Source organism: Dendropsophus ebraccatus, chromosome 5 (genome assembly GCF_027789765.1).
Source record: "Dendropsophus ebraccatus isolate aDenEbr1 chromosome 5, aDenEbr1.pat, whole genome shotgun sequence".
NCBI classification, from domain to species: domain Eukaryota; kingdom Metazoa; phylum Chordata; class Amphibia; order Anura; family Hylidae; genus Dendropsophus; species Dendropsophus ebraccatus.
The window spans coordinates 106493622-106501989 of record NC_091458.1 but is presented as its reverse complement, the minus strand read 5'-3'; the positions used below and the strand labels follow the sequence as shown (position 1 = coordinate 106501989).

General features: G+C 47.4%; 1 pseudogene; it reads left to right on the top strand.

Annotated features, from left to right (window-relative positions):
* Positions 1-1437: 1437 nt before the first annotated feature.
* Positions 1438-1609, top strand: LOC138794296 (U2 spliceosomal RNA; annotated as a pseudogene).
* The last annotated feature ends 6759 nt before the right edge of the window (positions 1610-8368 follow it).

Genomic DNA, 8368 nt, shown 5'->3' with positions numbered 1-8368 from the left:
CCGTTCCACCACATCCCAAAGATGCTCTATTGGATTGAGATCTGGTGACTGTGGAGGCCATTGGAGTACAGTGAACTCATTGTCATGTTCAAGAAACCAGTCTGAGATGATTCTAGCTTTATGACATGGCGCATTATCCTGCTGAAAGTAGCCATCAGATGTTGGGTACATTGTGGTCATAAAGGGATGGACATGGTCAGCAACAATACTCAGGTAGGCTGTGGCGTTGCAACGATGCTCAATTGGTACCAAGGGGCCCAAAGAGTGCCAAGAAAATATTCCCCACACCATGACACCACCACCACCAGCCTGAACCGTTGATACAAGGCAGGATGGATCCATGCTTTCATGTTGTTGACGCCAAATTCTGACCCTACCATCCGAATGTCGCAGCAGAAATCGAGACTCATCAGACCAGGCAACGTTTTTCCAATCTTCTACTGTCCAATTTCGATGAGCTCGTGCAAATTGTAGCCTCAGTTTCCTGTTCTTAGCTGAAAGGAGCCGCTGTGGTCTTCTGCTGCTGTAGCCCATCTGCCTCAAAGTTCGACGTACTGTGCGTTCAGAGATGCTCTTCTGCCTACCTTGGTTGTAACGGTTGGCTATTTGAGTCACTGTTGCCTTTCTATCAGCTGGAACCAGTCTGCCCATTCTCCTCTGACCTCTGGCATCAACAAGGCATTTCCGCCCACAGAACTGCCGCTCACTGGATGTTTTTTCTTTTTCGGACCATTCTCTGTAAACCCTAGAGATGGTTGTGCGTGAAAATCCCAGTAGATTAGCAGTTTCTGAAATACTCAGACCAGCCCTTCTGGCACCAACAACCATACCACGTTCAAAGGCACTCAAATCACCTTTCTTCCCCATACTGATGCTCGGTTTGAACTGCAGGAGATTGTCTTGACCATGTCTACATGGCTAATTAGAAATTAAGTGGTAACGTGCAGTTGGACAGGTGTACCTAATAAAGTGGCCGGTGTATATATATATATATATATATATATATATATATATATATATATATAGCCATAGGCTGTATCCCAGTTTTCCAGGCGGTCCTCCGGCTGTCTTCACCCTCTCCACGGAGGTGGAAGACGGCGGGAATCATTGCCGAGAGATCAGGTTCGTACGAACCCGAAGCTCGGCAGATTAGGACCATCCCTAATATATATATATATATATATATATATATATATATATAATTTGCTAATTGTAGCTTTGAAATAGGGCACATGCATCCAAGTGTGAAGCCTGTAAAGCAATGCTTGGTGGCCATATGCCTCCCTAAGTGAAGCTATTCAGCTTCTATGTGCTGCCATTCAAGCTCAGTCAGATGCCATATATACATAGATGTTACCTTCATATAAAGAATGTGATGGAGCATGCCACAATTTGTTTTCCTGTCAGATTCGTACAGCATCCAAATAAAAAAAAAACACTGCTTCTCGGCCTTTTGGCTACGATCAAGTGTAGCATCTGTTCTTATTAATTTAAAATCTGATATGTCCCCTATCCTTTGCAGCCCGCGGTCCCCAGTTGCTATGTGCAGCCAGGGACCACGGGTATTAGCTGGCGCGGCCGTTCGCCATTCCCGGCTAATTAACTGTTTAAATGCAGTTGTCAAAGCGATCGCGGAGGGGAGACCCTTCTACTGAGCTGGCCAGGGCTCAGCGTCGGAATGACGCTGATCCTGGCTCGGCAGTCAGTGCACCTGGTCTGCTGCAGACCAGAATAATAGAACACTTATCTGATGGATCATTGCTCTATTATATACACAGCATTGATCTCAATGGGAGATCAGTGCTGTGTATATAGAAGTCCCCCAGGGGACTTCCCGCCTCGCATGGTCATAAAGTATCTGCTGTGCAAAGCCCCCTCACAAGGTGAGAGTGCCCCTGCTGCGCACCCCCACCTCCAACAGTGATAATGATCCTGCTGTGTTCTCCTTTCTTGCATAGTGATAATGCCTTTGCTGTGCACCCCCCACATTGTAATAATGCCCTCTACTGTGCACCCCAATCCATTTACATAGTGATAATGCCCCTGCTGTGTACTCCCACCCCCAACATAATGATCCTGCTGTGTTCCCCCATCCCCACATAGTGCTAATGCCCTATTATGCACCCCTAAATAGTGATAATGTCCTTTGCTTTGAGCCCCCACATGGTGATAATGCCCCTGCTGTGCACCCCCCACATAGTCATAATGCTCCTACTGTGCACCCCCAACCCCTACATAGTGATCATGCCCCCTGCTGTGCATCCCCACCTAGTGATCATGGCCCCTGCTGTGCACCCCCACACTTTAATAATGCTGCCTGCTGGGCACTTCCTGCATAGTGTTAATGCCCCCTGCTGTGCACAGCCCCACCCCCAGTATAATAATAATAGACCCATCTCGTGCCGTGACAAAACCAGAACATAATAAAATTTGTGCATGGAGCAGTCCTTCCATCTTCTGGCCTACAGTCTGTGAGCCACAGGGATGGGATCCTCCAGCAGGCGCAATGACATTATATTACTGTGCCTGTTGGAGCAATCATGTTCCGGCGTCTCATAGTCTGCCGATCCCTTTAAGCATATTTAATTAATAAAATTATACGATATGCTAAAAAATAACGGTTTGTTACTGCATGATAAATGTAATCATTAGAATAAGAAGGGAAATTACTGAGCTGCTAGAGCACAAATTATGTATGCAGCACATGATACACTGCAAGGGTAGACTTGAAATTACAAGAATGAAATATGAGCATTAGTCATTGCCCAGAATGACGCTGTGGGTCTGAGAGAAATTATAACTGTGAGGCTGGGTTCTCTCAGGGAGTTTATGGAGTCTTGGCTTCTACTGTATTTTAAAACATTGGAAAGATGTGTAATATTAAAGAGTGGAAATAATAAAATTACAATTTACCCATTTATAAAAATCACTTTATTCAGAATTGTTGAATACAGTTACAACAGAGGGTACTGGGATCAAGATTTGGAACATTAACAACTACCACATACTGAAACATTGATCATAGTGTTCTCATCCTGTTGGCTTAAAGGGGTTATCCAGCGCTACAAAAACATGGCCACTTTCTTACAGAGACAGCCCCACTCTTGTCTCCAGCTTGGGCGGGGTTTTGCTGCTCAGTTCCATTGAAGTGAATGGAGCTTAAATGCAAACCGCATCTGAACTGGAGACAAGAGTTGTGTTGTCTCTGAAAGAAAGTGGCCATGTTTTTGTATCACTGGATAACCCCTTTAATAATAATCTACATTTACTGTCAGTGGTGAGGCACGGAAAAGCACACTAAAGCTATTACACAGTGCTATTAGTGATTACACTATACTAGTAAGGTATATATCTTAGGGTGACAAGTTGTGTTATGTTACCTATTGTCACGGCCACAGCGTCTCGTGCTTCGGGCCCCCGCCGCTCCTCTTCTTCCCCCCGCTATGTTCCCTGCTGTCCCGGTTGGCGCATGCATCTCCGCCGCCTAGGGCGCACGTGTGCTGACTGTCACAAATTCAAAGGGACAACCTAATTGGTTAGTTGCACCAATCACCGCCACTATACATTAGACACCTGGGCCGACCTTCCCTGTTGGTGCCTCTGCATGCTTCCCTTAGCATGTGGTCCCAGCCTTCAGTGTTCCTGCCGCCTGTGGTTCCAGCCATGAGTCCTGCTGCGTTCCTGCTGTCTACCTACATGGCTCCAGCTGCACCTAGCCTGGCGCCGTTAGCAAGCCAAGCCAGGGATAGCCACCTCGGGGTTGCTTGCTGCAGCAAGTCCAACCTGCCTTGCCGTTGGCACTGGTGAAGGCCAACGGCCCCTTAGACTCCGCTCCCTGGTGCGGCTTACACCATTGCTAGCGGTGGTACAGCAGATCCACGACTCCAGTCGTTACACCTATGTCATTAGGATATCATCATATCCTCCCAAACAAATCCTAAAGAGACTAAAAAAAAACTTTTGACATGTCATCAGGTGTGATCAGGAGATTTAGAATGGCGGTTGTGCAATCCACTCACCGACTAAATCCATACCTCCCAACTTTTGCAAAGAGCAAAGAGGGACATGTGCGCCGCGGTCCCCATAGCCACGCCCCCATAGCAACCCTCCATAGCCACGCCCCCATAGCAACCCTCCATAGCCACGCCCCCATAGCAACCCTCCATAGCCACTCCCCTACAGTCACCACATGCTGCTGACTGAATAGTGCCCTATACAGTATCCAATCCCGCCAAAAATGCCCTATATAGTATCAAATCCCCCATTATAGTGCCCCACATAGTATCCAATGCCCCCATATAGTGACCAACATAGTATCCAATCCCCCACATAGTGCCCAGTCCACCACATAGTACCCCACATAGAATCCAATCCCCCACATAGTGCCCCACATAGTGTTCAATCCCTCACATAGTGCCCCACATAGTATCCAATGCCCCCATATAGAGCCCCACATAGTAGCCTATGCCCCCATATAGTGCCCCACATGGTAGCCAATGCCCCCATATAGTGCCCCACATAGTAGCCAATCCCCATATAGTACCCCACATAGTAGCCAATCCCCCCATATAGTGCCCACATAGTAGCCAATCCCCATATAGTGCCCCACATAGTAGCCAATCCCCCATATATTGCCCCACATAGTATCCAATCCCCTCATATAGTGCCCCACATAGTAGCCAATCCCCATATAGTGCCCCACATAGTATCCAATGCCCCATATAGTGCCCCACATATTATCCAATGCCCCATATAGTGCCCCACATAGTAGCCAATGCCCCCATATAGTGCCCCACATAGTAGCCAATCCCCATATATGCCCACATAGTAGCCAATCCCCCCATATAGTGCCCCACATAGTATCCAATCCCCCATTATAGTGCCCCCCATAGTAGCCAATCCCCATATAGTGCCCCACATAGTAGCCAATCCCCATATAGTGCCCCACATAGTAGCCAATCCCTCCATATAGTGCCCCACATAGTAGCCAATCCCCCATAGAGTGCCCCACATAGTAGCCAAACCCCCATAGAGTGCCCACATAGTAGCCAATACCCCCATATAGTGCCCCACATGGTAGCCAATGCCCCATATAGTGCCCCACATAGTAGCCAATCCCCATATAGTACCCCACATAGTATCCAATCCCCCCATATAGTGCCCACATAGTAGCCAATCCCCATATAGTGCCCCACATAGTAGCCAATCCCCCATATATTGCCCCACATAGTATCCAATCCCCTCATATAGTGCCCCACATAGTAGCCAATCCCCATATAGTGCCCCACATAGTAGCCAATGCCCCATATAGTGCCCCACATATTATCCAATCCCCCATATAGTGCCCCACATAGTAGCCAATGCCCCCATATAGTGCCCCACATAGTAGCCAATCCCCATATATGCCCACATAGTAGCCAATCCCCCCATATAGTGCCCCACATAGTATCCAATCCCCCATTATAGTGCCCCCCATAGTAGCCAATCCCCATATAGCGCCCCACATAGTAGCCAATCCCCATATAGTGCCCCACATAGTAGCCAATCCCTCCATATAGTGCCCCACATAGTAGCCAATCCCCCATAGAGTGCCCCACATAGTAGCCAAACCCCCATAGAGTGCCCACATAGTAGCCAATGCCCCCATATATGCCCCACATAGTAGCCAATCCCCCTTATATGCCCCACATAGTAGCCAATCCCCCATATAGTGCCCCACATAGTAGCCAATCCCCCATATATGCCCCACATAGTAGCCAATGCCCCCATATATGCCCCACATAGTAGCCAATGCCCCCATATATGCCCCACATAGTAGCCAATCCCCCATATAGTGCCCCACATAGTAGCCAATCCCCCATATATGCCCCACATAGTAGCCAATGCCCCCATATATGCCCCACATAGTAGCCAATCCCCCATATAGTGCCCCACATAGTAGCCAATCCCCATATATGCCCCACATAGTAGCCAATGCCCCCAAATATGCCCCACATAGTAGCCAATGCCCCCATATATGCCCCACATAGTAGCCAATCCCCCATATAGTGCCCCACATATTATCCAATCCCCCCATATAGTAGCCAATCCCCCATATAGCGCCCCACAGAGTAGCCAATACCCCCCATTTGTGTGGCCCGAGCGGAAAAAAACAATAAACCAGTAACTCACCTGTCCTCCGGTCCCAGCAGCTCCTCTCCCGGCAGAGCGCGCACTCCCGTCATCCTCCGGGGCGGGTAGCGGAGTACAGAGACACTGACTGTGCCGGAAGTGATTCATGATAGAGGCTGCAGGTCACTTTCGGCACAGTCAGTGTCTCTGTCCCCCGCTGCCCGCCCCGGAGGATGATGGGAGTGCACGCCCTGCCGGGAGAGGAGCTGCTGGGACCGGCGGACAGATGAGTTACTGATTTATTGTTTTTTTCGCTGGGGCCACATATAATGCGGGACACGGGGGGCTGTTCCGGGACCGCAGGACAGCACCCCGAAAACGGGACTGTCCCGCGAAATCCGGGACGGTTGGGAGGTATGTAAATCTTCTGATTGGCTAATAACAATTATGTAAGTGTATGAGGCTACAATGTCAAAATTTGCCATTGGCCGGAGAGGTGATTGCACTGCTGCTCTGCTCCCTCTTTGGCTATGCCTGTGTCATGTCTGTGAATTAAGAACAAACTGCGGACCCATTTATTTGAATGGCTCCTTCACATGTCTGTACATGTTACAGGGATGTGATTCGTGCCCCAATAAAAGTGCCAGGCCACAGTACAGACCCACAATTGCGGCACAGAGCACTATTCTTCTATAAATGGGTGCATGCATTGCAGAGGACTAGAGATGCACATCTACAGGTCCCTAGCTAAAGAAAGCCCTACAGAATGTTTAAATGTAGCCTATATCTCTTGATTACAGTGGGTCAGAGCGTGAAACCCACTGTGATCAATAACCTTCGACATGCCTGATGACATGTCAAAAGTTAATTTTAATGACAGTGACCCTTTCAAATATTACACACTCAAAACTACCTTGGTTTACTCCATTAGATGCTGAAGGTAAGGAGGAAGCAGCACTGTTCTGCAATCTGGATAAGTCCCCCTGTTACTGGGGAGGGGGTTGGTATTTTTTCTGGTTAATAGCGCTGTCAGTTCTTGATGACATCTAAACAGATGAAAGGAGCTCTTCCATCAGGAAAGCCACAGCAGGATGTCACAAGAGGAATCCAAGAAGTTGTAGAATTAACAGATGCAAGAAGCCTCTGGATCAATAAAGACAGTTCCACGTGAGGAGCACACAACTGAAGCATATACTGACTGTGGGTGTGAATAGCTATATGATGGTGTGTGAGACTCCAAGGAGGAAGGTTGTCTGTCTGAAAGTGCGTAAAGTTATCTATAATGTACTAAATGTGTCCTCTGTATGGCATTTTATTTGATACATGGGAGAGGATTATGTTATTTAGTTTTACTAAAACATACAGTTATCACTTTGTAAATAGTATTTAATATTATTAATAATGACGATAATGATAATAATTAAAAATAATAAAAAGAGTGCCCCTTTAACAGGAACTTCCAGAGCGTCGCTTTAAGAGAAACTTTAACGACCCATATATTTTTGTCATGGGTCCATGAAGGGTGTATTAGGTGAGCTGGCGGTGTTTGCCTGCCTCATACAGTGTGGTCCCAGAGCTGATTTCAGAGGAAATTTAGTACCAGCCCTTTAAAAGTAAATTCAATACTGGTCCTTTAAAAGTTATTGCGGTACCGGCCCTTTAAGAGAAACTTTGGTGCTGACTTACTTGAGCGTGAATTCAGTACCGGCCCTTTAAGAGCAAATTCAATAATGGCCCTTTAAGAATGAATGTGGTATCGGCCATTTAGGAGAGAATTCAGTAACAACCTGGTGTCTTTTCCACGGGGGTGGGGAGTATGGTGGTATTGGTCAGGTCTGGTATCGCCAATAGGTGCGTGAAGATGGGGCGTCTTCAGGTTTATTGCCTAGGACAGCAGCAGCTGTTAATACAGCCCTGCCTGTACACCCGTAATCACATTCCCTGTGCAATCCAGACAATCCCTGTTCATTCACCCAGGGGCATAGCTAGGATTCACGGGGCCCCATAGCAAAAAATTTTAGGGGCCTCCCTCCCCTAGTCACAACACAAAGCACTGCATATATATATAGTGTATGCTCTGTGATGTGGCCAAAAATAAAAGGGGAGATTTATTAAACATGTAAAGTGTAAAGTGAAACTGGCTCAGTTGCCCCTAGCAACCAATCAGATTCCACTTTTCTTTCTTCATAGACTACTTGGAAAATGAAAAGTGGAATCTGATTGGTTTCTAGGGGCAACTGAGCCAGTTTCACTTTAC